The sequence below is a fragment of the Chelonia mydas genome, chromosome 12 (assembly GCF_015237465.2).
Source record: "Chelonia mydas isolate rCheMyd1 chromosome 12, rCheMyd1.pri.v2, whole genome shotgun sequence".
NCBI lineage: Eukaryota > Metazoa > Chordata > Testudines > Cheloniidae > Chelonia > Chelonia mydas.
Genome location: NC_051252.2, coordinates 16,863,759 through 16,877,218, shown reverse-complemented (window position 1 = coordinate 16,877,218; position 13,460 = coordinate 16,863,759).

Here is a 13,460-nt window from a genome sequence, read left to right as displayed (position 1 = left end):
ATTTGATTTGTAATTTCTACTTTAGCAATATTTTCAGATTGACACTCTGTCTCCCTCACCCACATATCTGCCTTCCTGAGAAAAAAGGTTTAGTAAGAGAGAATTATGCAGATCTAAGGGCAGACAGAATTTTCTGTCCACTCCATAATATCTAACCCAGAGGGAGCACAGGAATCACACTCACCATGGTTGCTTCTGCAGCGTACAGGCCATGCTTTTGCATTTTAGTCTGGATTTGTGGATCTGCACAGCTCTTGGGCCCACTGCACACAACCCTGTCCCAGGCAATTCTATTGAGATAGAAGACAAGCCACCAAAGAGCGCACATGGCCTTTATGCTATAGAGACTTGAAGTGAAATCCTGGCCCTATGGAAGTCAATGGGAGTTTTGATATTACTTCAGTGGGGCTGGGATTTCATCTATGACTTTTCTGCTGGGTTTGGGGTTTCACACAGGGATGTATCCTGCAATTAGTAGCATAATTCTCAGTATGATGGAATTTGATTTTTCTTACAGTTATTTTGTGCCAAGGAAAGAACACCCTTAAATCCCCGTTGTCTATCTTGTCTAGTTAGACTGAAAGCTCTTTTGGGCAGAGGCTGTCTATTACTTTGGGGTTTTTTTCTAGTAACACAATGGCACCTCAGTCTTGGGTTAGAGGCCCTAGGCAATATTGGAATACAAATCATCCTCATAATAATAGTGAATTGTCAGTGACAAAGTAGAAAGATATAACAAGAAAGAGACATGAACATTTTGTAAGAGTCCAGACTCTGAAATGAAGTAATAGAAGTTTACCTGCAGAACAGTCACATGATTTGTGGATTACACCTAGATATGCAATAAGTTCTCAGCTAGTAAGAGTAATCTTTTACATTTATGTAGCACCTTTCATCTGGAAAGAAACCAAATTTGCTTTGCAGACTACAGAAATTAATGACATATATATCGTGCACTCACACATCTTAACCCACAGAAATGATGCTATAAAGGGGGTGAAATTCAGCAACCAGTTAAACAGCTTTAAGACAGAAAGTAAAGTAAAATAAAAAACTGCACTCCACTGAACATGCCAGAGGGATGTAAGTGGGTAGATGGTTATCAACCATGCTAGACACAAAATTTTACACTCCCTCACCTCATCACAAAGGTGTCATGTCCATCAGTATAATGACCCCCATTCTATCCATTTCCCCCCTCCCCCCACGATGGGGAACCAGCTCAGAAAGTGCTCGTAGGAAAGAATACTGTGTGCAGAACCTCCGGCATCATTCCCTGCAACACCTTGGGGGGTCTCCCATCCAGGTATGACCAGGGTGTCTCTACTTGGCCTGTGAGATGTGATGAATGAACAGCAGGATGTGGCAAGGTGTTTCATTTTATTGATGGCAGTATCTATTTTACATTGGAGTTGTTAAATATTCTGCAACCTTCAAAAACGAGGCTCTGGAACCATGACTTTCTCTTGTATATAGTGTGAGTATGTGATAAAGCAGATGTATGTTATGTTAAATCATTGGGGGTACAGAGTTCAAAGCTTTGTGATTATGTTACACTAAATCTCACTGCATCTTCACAGCTATAATCCTTCCTTTTGACAGAAACACTGGAAATATTATATAGTTGTGGATGTTGAGAACGCTCCCTACTACCCATAAAAACAATGTTTCACTGCATCTGGGTTAATAGCTGCAGAAGGACTAAGCTCTTCCCTATTGTACTGTGAAATGTAGCTACTTTTGCTTTGAATGTTATACATTCTCCCCCGTGTAGATAGGGAAAAGGCCAACAGCGCTTTAGATTAACATTCTCCAGTATGTATTAATGAGGATTTAATACAGCTTTTGTTAAGAACAGAATTATAACACTCCAAATACATATCTAATAGAGGCTGTTAGCTCTCTAATAATTCGGCATTAATCAATTATGATTGAATGATGCAGTATTCATTAGAAATTAAGGGATAGTTTGTGCCTAATCCAGGTGGTTGCATAAGTGTAGAGGCAACAGATGGTGCAAATTGCCACCTTGCCCCCTTTATGCTCATTCCCCCGGGCCAGCTACAATCTTGGTCCTTGTGGCTTTTGGAACGCAAGGCCATTGGGGTCGCTAGCACTGATAGACATGTTGCAGGTAGATGAGACTGGGACCAGCATAGGGAGGGACGACATGAACACACATAGAATTGGTCAGAACATTTTTGGTGAAATTTTATTCTGTCAAAGCCAAAACAGTTAGCAGAAGACTTTGTTCAAACAACTTTTGGGTCAACAGCAAGCTGCTAATGCTCTATAGCCTCATGATCAGAGTACTAGTCTAATATAAGAGAGACCCAGGTTCAAGTCCTTGTGTTTTCTGAATCAGAGTGATCAAGGATATGAAAGCTTTGCTTTGAATCAGGCAGGGTAGGGCTCTGAACACATCCCCGGCCTTTTCCCTAACCACCAGGCCATACACACGCTCCCTCTCGCTGACTTTTCAATACCTCTGCCTAAAACCCCAGGTTTTGATTTGAAAATAGACATTTCAGCACAATTCCATTTTCGCAGGAGTGTTTGAAAGGTTCATTTTGTTCTGGATTGGTGGTTTTCCCTCATTCTAATGCACAATCAAAACTAATTTTGAAAACCTTGAAAGTTGCTGAGGAATGGAATTGTTGTCCTCCCATCAGCTCTGAACTCACACCCTACACACGAACATAAGAACGGCCATACTGGGTCAGCCCAAAAAGGTCCATGTAGCCCAGTATCCTGTCTTCCGACAGTGGCCAGTGCCAACTGCCCCAGAGGGGATGAACAGAACAGGTAATCATCAAGTGATCCATCCCCTGTCGCCCATTCCCAGCTTCTGGCAAACAGGCTGGAAATTAATTTGGTACGCTTTCATAGAAAAGAGCACTGCATATTGTATCACTAGTACTTCTGTTCTGGCTGCAGTGAGACTACTTAGGTGAACAAAGTGACACCCGGGATCTAGTATGCCTCAGTCAGAGCTACCATTGAAAGCCCTAAACTCAGCAGATGGCAGTGTAGTCCTTGTTGCAGGTTATATAGCGAAAGCACCTCTCCAATAACCGTGCTCAATAAGTGAATGTATGCTGGCAACTTTCCTCACCAGCTTGGGGAATTATCAGCCATGCCCAAATCAATCCTTAGCCCTTCCCTCCAAGTTCCATTTTTTGTCCAAACCACCACAAACTCACAAAAGGAAAACAAAACTTCCAGCTCTGGCTTTCTACCCATCCATGACTCACAGGGGCTTCCCACCTGGAATATCCCTGCCTCTGGGACTACTGCAGAAAACTATCCCTTCCTGCAACTTCTTGTTGCAGTTACAGTCCTACTTTCCCCTCATTTCTCACTTCCCCTCCCCTCCTTCCTGTGGCTCTTTGTAGGGATTCTCAGCTGGATCTGATTAGTAAAAGAGGCTGGCTGTTCCCAGGCCTTTGGCCCTTAAATGGCCAGGCCATGATTTTACAGTGAGGTTAACAAAAATAAATAAGTAATCTAGGAAGTCTTACATGGGCCAGAAGCTATACAGAGAGAGTAAAATGGAAGAGCTTCTGATTGGATCAGGTGTAATCCTTTGTATGATTAATCAGGTGCCAACACTTTGTGAGGATATGAATACTGGGCATATATATATGGGGAATGGAGTGCGCTGGAGAAAATGGATAGAAAAGAAAAGAGTATGGCTTTCCTTTGTTTAGCTTTTCGGAGAGAGAAATCCATCATTTGGCTCTTCTAAATGAGGCTAAAACTATTCTTCTGCAGCTGCATACAGATGGGAAAGAGCCTCAGATATTAAAATGGAACTGGGGCTTTCAAATATTTCACTCAAGATGCAGAAGATGACATTGGATGTTGACAGCTTTTCTCTGGAAAGGAGGCAGCTGTATTTTTAAGTAGAATGTTTTTCTTCTGGCGATAAAATGTAGTTGTCCAAAATAAATAGTTAAATATTCAATAAAACAATCAAATGCTGTTTTTATTTTTCTCTCCAGTAAGAAGTTTGTTACATTTCCTGCAGCTAATACAGAAAACAAATCCCTTTCAGGACGATGGGAGGTTTTCACACATGACAAATGATGATTGGGAAAGATGTGCTGAGCTAGTAATGTCTGTGTTCTCTAGAGCCCATGAATCATCTGACAATGCAAGTGTGATGTTATAATAGCACAATATTTCCCTTTTACATGTTGGAACTCCCTGCCATCTGCACTAGATATAGTGGGCACTCCTTGAAATCAGGGATAGACTCACAGAAAAGCCCTATATCCCAATTCTCCCAAACTTTAAGTACATCTACACTGTGGGGAGGAATGGGTGTGATTTGCAGTTCGTGTAGCAGTCTAGCTCTGCTCTAGCTGGTGCACTAACAATAGTAGTGAAGATGCCATGGCTTGGACTTCTGTGTGGTTTGCACAAGCAAGAACATACCTGGGGTGGTGATGCAGGATTACACAGGCTGCTTGGAAGCCCTGGGCTGCTGTGTCCTCCTTACTATTTTTAACAAGCTAGCTAGATTAAAGCTAGTGCAGGTATATTTACACAAGCAGCAAATCATATCGTTGGCTGCAGTGTCAATATAATATTTGAACTCTGAACCTGACAGCTGCATCAGCTGGGGCACTTCAATTTGTTGTCCCTAAATTTGAACTCAGAAGGCCTAGAGGCAGGATGTCCATCATAAACGGACCTTTGATTCTGGAGCTCACTTCCCCAGTTTGTCAGAGAAAGTCATAGTTTGTTGATGTTCAGAGCACAGTCTGTGGCCTAGCTCTTTGCTTGAGCCTTTTGGGGAAAGGCTAGTGAAGTCTGGGGAAAGGTGAGTTTTTGCTGATAGATCCTGGTCAAAATGTTGCATTTATCAATTATGATTGAGTGATGTTTTATTCATTACAAAATATAGGCTAGATTTTGCCTAGTCCTGGTGATTGTACAAGTGCAGTAGCAACTGAGAGTGCATTCACTAAGAAATGTTTGTGGATCTCAGTTCAGAGTCTGGGGCGCAGGGCAGTTTGTTTGCTATCAGACTGATTATTGGTGCACCCATGGACATCAACACACAGAGCACAAATATGGCAGCTAATATATGCAAATCTAAATCACCAAGAGACCACAAAGCAGCTTCCAATTCCCCTTTTCCATTGACACCTTCTCAGAGATAAAATGGAGTGTCAGCAATATGAGCTCTTCCCCCCCACTGGCTCAGAAAGCTGAGGAGCTTTCACAGCCCTGTGGAAGGCTCACCAGGCTGGCAGCCAGTCACTAGAGGGCAACTCCTCTAAATTTGCTCCGGGGGCAAACTCATCCTGTCTTTCTTGTCCTTTCTTAGCAGCTTTCTGGGGACAAAACAACCCAGGGTTCCTCCTCTGTTCATCTTTCCACACCTTCCTGCACGAGTGAGTTTAAGCACCAGTTGCAATTCAGAAAGGCCACAGAAATGATCCTACCCCTTTTTACTCCTTTCTTCAGATCATAATAGGGCAGGTTCCAGTCACAGGGATTACTAGGATTATTGCATGTGTTCCCAGAAGTATCCAGATGAGCACATTTTTATAGATTTAAAAATATTTACAATTTTAATGGTAAAACTGAACTAATTTTGTAAAACTCTAGCATAGCCCAGAAACGTACTTCATAATGGACTATGTATTCATGTCTATAAGTTGTACATAATTACCCTGGCTGGCATTTTCCAAGGAGCCTAAGGGAATTAGGCACATAATTTTGATTGAAATTCCCTAACTTCCTTTGAAAATCCCAGCCCATTCTTTTTCTTATGCAATCAAAATGTTTCCTTTATTCCTTAATTCTGTAGGAGGAGAGGGGAGAGAAAAGCTTCTGTTAACGCAGTCTTTTTGGCTTGTTGTTCATCCACTCTGAGCTCCTCCATGGGTTCACCCTGTACATCTGCATCAAACACAAGATTCTTGTCTTTAATTCATAACTTAACCCCCTCCTACTTAGCTGACTTGGTGACCCATTGTGGCATTGACCTTGGCCTTTGTTCCACCTTTTACCATTCACCAGTCAGCTTCCCCCTTAAACACCTGCATGCTTCTCCCACACTGCCCTTCATGCATAGGAATAACTCCCTGGTGTAATCTGAATAGCCACTACTTGATCGTCCTTCTAATCCATCTTTAAGACTCCTCTGCTGTGATGCCTTCAAAACCTAGCCTGCTGATCATGGCTAGCCAGAGGACAAAGTTGTGATTATTCATCCTCTGCTTCTTTCTTTTTCTGACCCCTTCTTCCTTACCTCTATCCCACTTAAAAATACAACCCATGAAACTAACAAAGCTGGGCAATTCTTAACCAGGTTCATTTCCTTGTCCACCATATCCCCATCCCCTACCATTCATCTCTTGATGTTTCTAGATTGTAAGCCCTTCAGAGCAGGGAATGACTTTTCTAAGTGTGTAAAGCACCCAGAACAACGGGATCTCAATCTCAGCTGGGGTCTTTGGGTGCTGTCATAATATAAATATTTCATAACAGCAAGAGGAGGTGGGGGAGTGGATATGTGCCAGGTTGCCTACATATATAAAATCCTGGAGCCACAGAGGTACCATGGGTTGACATAAACTGATCATGTATGTTAATATCGCTATTCCCTAATGATATAGTGTATTCAGTGGCTTTTGGCTTTGGAGGGTGTTGCTCAGTAAAGATGCATTAGAGTAATTATATTGTAATGACAGCAGATCATGAGTTAAAGATGTTGCCGATACTGTTAATGAACAAGTCAGAAATTGTTTGGAGCCGATGTGGGAGGTGTATCCACAAGGAATTTGATTGCACTGATATTGTAATTAAAACTGAGGAGATGGGGTTTGTTCTTATTTCCTACTGCTGCTTGCAAATATTAATTAGCTCAAGTAACTGCCTGACCCTAGCAGTAATCAGCTCTGTAGTACAGAGCAGGGAAAAAACGGTGAATTACCCACTACATATTTAATAAGGGAGTTGAGGTGAGAAGAACTCAGCTGGAGTGGAGAAGATGGATCCCTGGAGCCCCATGGAACATGAGGGGAAAACACATGTCAGGTGGCTGGGGAAGCAGAATCCCTCTATGCTCTCCAACTCTCCATGGGCCAGGAGAAAAGGAAGAGGGGCGAGAACACCTGGCACTGAAGGGAAGAATCAGAGGTGTGAAAAGAAGAACATTTCCCACTGCCTCACTGCCCTTGGGTTAGGGATGCAGGTAGAGAGAAGGACCCATCCAAACAGGAATTAATTCAGGGAAGTTAAATGACCTGTGTAACATAGGAAGACGGACTGGATGAACTCATTGGTCCCTTCTGGCTTTATAGTCTATGAAATCTGCCGCAGTCAGAACACATAGACCTTGGTCAGATAGCTACTCAAATGCTGAGTACCCCCAAATGTTTATGGATTCTGAATCTTCATTCAGCTGAAGGCTGCGATGACAGAGCATGTGATTACGCAGCCCTAAGTGAGGGAGAGTCTGATATTTCATACTCTTTATTTTCCTCTCATCTTTGCAAAAATGAAAGGAGGAAACACATCTTGTCCCAAGGGCAAACTTCCTGAAAGCAAAACTAAACAAACAAAAAAAGTCAAGCCCTTTCCAACCACTCAAATGAGTATAAATAAACAACCACAATACATTGAATAGTGTCAGCAGCCAAACCTGTTTCTAAGTGTGGTTTGAGGTGTCAGTTGCGCAGCTCCCACAAAAAAAGTGTGTGAGAGAATGTGAATTCAGTACTTGCAAGAGGTGCCAGGTGGAGAGCCCTTGAGACTAAAGACTTGTCGTTATTTGCAGAACAGGTGTTTCCCTCGCAACACCCTGCCAAAATGCCTCCTCCCTCTTGTGAAGGCACCATCTCAAAGGATAAGTGGGTAGCTCGATTTCCCTGCCCATTGAGTCCTTTTCTTGGCTGCTGATGTGCCAGTTATCACGGGGGTTCTGTGATAACTCTACAAATAAACCTTAGTTTTCTGAGGAAAAAAAATGCAGCACATCAGATCTCCCAATAAAAACTAGTCTTTGGAGTCTTTTGGGTGGGGCAAAAGGCAATGACCATGTTAAAAAATTGTATGTTCCTAACTGCATACGGGCAGGCTGGACCATAATATTGCATGGCAGAGGTAGAGCATGGTGCCGGTCTGAACTGGAGGCTAGAAGCTGCTCTGTTGGATATCTTGAGTGACAGTGGGCACTGAGAGTCCTCTTTATTCTTTCCTGACAACACCACAGTGTGTGTGTCTTAATCAGTCAGTCAGACAGTGTCACAGACACCGAGTGCTGCAGTAAGCAAAGCACAGAACCCTGCTGCTAGTAGCTTAGTCCAGTATTACTTTTACTGCCTGGACTTAGCCTCTCAATTTAATACTTCAGACCAGGTGTTATTTTCTGAGGGACTCAGCACCAACATTTACTCAGACCCAGACCCTCTCAACCCTGGGGCTAGGGATAGCACCCTAATGGTTTTCTTGTGTCTTTCCCTGCTGCTAGCAAAGGCACAGCCTTGAGACAAAACCTCCAATAGTGATATCAGAGGTAAGAAAGATGATGATTATGGTGGTTGACATTGTTTTGGTCATGTATGTGACAGTGACAGTGGCTGAAGACTTGGTCCCGTCTGACTTGTATTCTTCCAAGCTGTCACCTCAGCCCACAGAGGGGCACAAGAACTAACCAGCATAGTAATGGGCAGATGCTTTGGCAAGCACAACCTCCACTGAAGTGTAAGGAGACAAGCAGCTATATTACATCCACATTTTCCATGTCACTGATTTAAGGCCCCAAATCAGCAAAGAACTTAAGCACGTGCTGTCTGTGCCACTGGCTGATTAAGACACACAGTGGTGTTGGCAAGACAGAATTGTCATTCCCAGGCATCCAGCTGAGAAGTCCTACTGAGGTCTCAATATTTACAAAAAGAAAAGGAGTACTTGTGGCACCTTAGAGACTAACCAATTTATTTGAGCATAGGCTTTCATGAGCTACAGCTCACTTCATCGGATGCATAAAGTGGAAAATACAGTGAGGGTATGTATAAAAACATCCTCACTGTATTTTCCACTTTATGCATCCGATGAAGTGAGCTGTAGCTCACGAAAGCTTATGCTCAAATAAATTGGTTAGTCTCTAAGGTGCCACAAGTACTCCTTTTCTTTTTGCGAATACAGACTAACACAGCTGTTACTCTGAAACTTAATATTTAAAGTTAGGCTTGTGCTTTAGTGCTTTACAGAATTTGGACCATAATTAATAGCCCATGCCGCCTAATTTGCTGATTACTCCAGAGTTCTGAACACTTTTTCTGTGTCCTCCTGGTATTGCACACTGTCCTTTGTTTTAGTGCGGGGGAGCAGAAATAGATTTGTCTCCCCCCTCTTCCCCAGTTCTCCATCTTACTTTAGATTCACCTTGTGCAGGAATGCAGGGGACCAAAGCTGGCTTTATATCATCTTTGCACTTCCCTCAGCTTAAACAAGAGTAGTCCCAAGACTGCAATAGCCCCCCTCAGTGATATAATTCTACATCTTTAAGGTTCCGAGCCTGAAAACACCGATAACCTTACACAAAATGTGTATTGAACTCAATGACACTGCTCACATACATACAATTGCTCAATGCATAAGCACTGCAGGATCAGGGCCATTATTAGGATATCATTTTTAAAAGACTACCCTATCTTCAGTTTTCATCACTGAGGTCATATATATGAATACCAAAGCTGAGGTTTATATAAATAAAAATAAATTGGAAATGAGAAAAAACTCTTAAATGTTGCGTAAATCAGATGCCTCAGCTTTTGCAAAATATTATGGATTTATGAGGCCACTTTATAATTCATTTCAGCTGTCCCAGAAGTAAAGAGACAATAGTGTTCTGGGGTTGATTGCAAAGGTCATAACCCTCTGCACACAATATATTGAACAATTCCATCATCCCTGCCTTCAAAGTGAATTTAGACTCACATAGCAAAATAGAAAAAAAATGCTTAATAAAGTATGGGTTTTATTGCACACACACAGAGTCTCCTAGGTATGCACTCAGCAAAGAATGGGAATGACTCTAATAGGTGCACTAGAAGAAATAATCTGTTTATATTTAATATCCTTATTAACCATGTTGAGTAAGAGACCTTTTTTGTTACTGGGCCAGTTATTCTGATTAGTTTTACATTTGGCTACATTATATATACGCTATCATATTATTTTATTACCTTAGTAAAATAAACTTCATTATGCACAGTGATAAATATGAAATTTAAGAAAAGGAAGCTTTTCTGGACTAGTAGTAAAATCCAGTGTCCTGACAAGCAAGGAATTCAGAAGTCATCACTCTGTGCATGGGCAGGCAGGGGCTGGGAGTGCTCATCCTAAGGCGATGGACCAGCCCCCTCCCCAGCAGCAGAGATGGTGGATGCTTCAAAGAACCACCTCATTCCTGTGATTAGAGAAGCAAAATAGAGCACCCTGGAGGATGTTCTCCCCTAAGAGAACTGTAGCCATTCCCTCTTTATTGGGACTGGGAGCATCTTATGGAACTTAAGGTTTGCAGAACTTCCCCAGCTCTGTACTGGGTTAACAAATCTGGGTCAAGTTCATGAACCTTTTCTCCTGCAGTTTACAGCCATTGTTTGAAAGACTAACGCCAGTTAAAACACGACCATGGATGAAATCTCCCATGGGCCAATTGCCCATTGACTCCAATGGGACCAGGATTTCACCCCATGACTTTTTGTAAGCTAAGGGAAGCCATTATGAATAACACCTTTTCCCCTCCCCACCCCCGCAAAAATCCCATAAAAACAAAAACAAACAACGTAAGAGAATGAGATATTTATGTTTATACACATATATGCTGGAAGTGGCCCACCTTGATTGTCATGCACAGTGTGGGGAGAGTGGTCAGTTTGGATGAGCTATTGCCAGCAGGAGAGTGAGTTTGTGTGGGGGGGAGGGTGAGAAAACCTGGATTTGTGCTGGAAATGGCCCACCTTGATTATCATGCACATTGTAGGGGGAGTGGTCACTTCGGATGAGCTATTACCAGCAGGAGAGTGAGTTTGTGTGAGTATGGGGGTGGGGGAGTGAGAAAACCTGGATTTGTGCTGGAAATGGCCCACTTTGATTTTCATGCAGGTTGTAAGGAGAGTGGTCACTTTGGATAGGCTATTACCAGCAGGAGAGTGAGTTTGTGTGTGTGGTTTTTGGAGGGGGGTGAGGGGGTGAGAGAACCTGGATTTCTGCAAGAAATGGCCCACCTTGATTATCATACGCATTGTGAAGACAGTGGTCACTTTGGATGGGCTATTACCAGCAAGAGAGTGAGTTTGTTTGTGGGAGGGCGGAGGGTGAGAAAACCTGGATTTGTGCTGGAAATGGCCCAACTTGATGATCACTTTAGATAAGCTATTACCAGCAGGAGAGTGGGGTGGGAGGAGGTATTGTTTCATGGTGTCTGTGTATATAATGTCTTCTGCGATTTCCACAGTATGCATCCGATGAAGTGAGCTGTAGCTCACGAAAGCTCATGCTCAAATAAATTGGTTAGTCTCTAAGGTGCCACAAGTCCTCCTTTTCTTTTTGCGAATACAGACTAACACGGCTGTTACTCTGAAACCTGTCTTTATACACACGCACACACACACCCCATACAGTGCCAGAGTCTTTGCTGGTCTAATTCCATTGAAGTCAAGAGAACTAGCCCCGTTGAGGATTCTATCTTAGGCATTTTTATGGCCCCCCCATTGCTATAGTCTCTGAGCACCTCACAATCTTTAATGTATTTATCCCCCATCTTACAGATGGGAAACTAAGGCACAGAGCCACTATGGGCTAGATTCACTGCAGGCATGTCTACACTGCAGTTAAACGCTCATTCCTGACTGACTTGGGCTCATGGGACTCAGGCTACAGGGCTGTTTAATTGCAGTGTATTCGTCTGGGCTCAGGCTAGAGTCCAGGCCCTGGGACCCTGTGAGCAGGGAGGGCTCCAGACCAGCTGTCCATATTCCATTTAAAGAGTCCCGTAGCCTGAGCCCAAGACAGTGGACATGGGCCAGCCACGGGTATTTAACTGTAGTGTAAAAGCTTACGTGTGGTGATGCTGTGTCACTGGGATTCACAAAGTTCAACACCTGGGTCCCCTATACAATAAATAGGGAGAGAAGGGCACCTCTGAATGGGATTCACAAAAGCCAGTAAGTTAGACAGCTCCCTGCCCAAACTAGCCAATGGGAGCCAATGGGACTAGCAAAGGTCTATGCTAACTCCTGTCCCTCGATCAGAGATAGGCACCTAAATCCAGACTACAGGGAGGTGCCTTCCGCTGCTTGTGACTCTCAGCTGCAAACCCTTTCTTGGTATTATGCACCTCCTGTGTTTTGGCAAGAAGCTGGGTAGGGGGACTGCCCTTATAACTTTTAGCCCCATGGTTAGGTTACTCATCTGAGTCAGGGGAGAACCCACTTCAGTCATCTTCCTCCAGGGATTTGAACAGGGATCTGCCACCTTTCAGGTGGGTGCTATACCCACTTGGCTATGGACTGTTCCAGGGATTGGCAACCTTTGGCACACGGTCCACCAGTGAAAGCCGCTGCAGATAAATTAACCGTCCCAGCCCGTCAGCGGCTTTCCCTGGCAGACCACGTGCCAAAGGTTGCCGATCCCTGGGCTATTCTGGTATGGGTAGGGGGGTCCCTTTATGATGACCTTATTTTTCACACTTGCTATCTGGACACTTTTTTTGCTGGGGAGGGGGGTATAGTTGCCTATATAAGACAAAGCCCCTAATATCAGGATGGTCCTGATAATATCAGGACATCTGGTCACCCTAGCTCCCTCAGTCTCTCCTGGTGAAGCTGCTCCACTGCGGATAAATAGTTCAAGAGAGTCAGTGGAACAGGGAAACTGGACCCTGGATCTCCCACCTACCAGTGAGTGCTCTAACCACCAGGCTGCAAAGTCATTCTCATGCTTGTTCTTTCTCCATCTCTCACTCGCTCGCTCTCTGACCCAATGCTCCGTTCATTATTTAGCCACAGTAGAACAGTTTCAAAAGGAGAGACAGAGGGAGCCCCACGTCAGAATATCCCATAGCTCAGTGGTTATAACAGTCACCTCAGAGATGGCAGCGCCCCGTTCAAATTCCCCCTCCCACTCTGTAGGATTGCCAACCTCCAGGATTGTCCTGGAGTCTCCAGGATTTGAAGACGAATCTTCAGTGAATGATAATGTCATGTGATGAAACCTCAAGGAATACAGCCAATCAAAGTGGGCAGCCACATCACTCAGGTGGAAAGGGACTTGAACTGGGGGGTCTACTACATCCCAGGCAAGTACAAGTACCCTAATCACTGAGCTAAAAGTTGAGGGAGATCCTGCCTCTGCCTCAGAGTGTTTTATGCAAGCTCACCTATAGCGGCCAGATCTGGTAGGTGAGCTCCAAGACATGTATCAGATCAGGA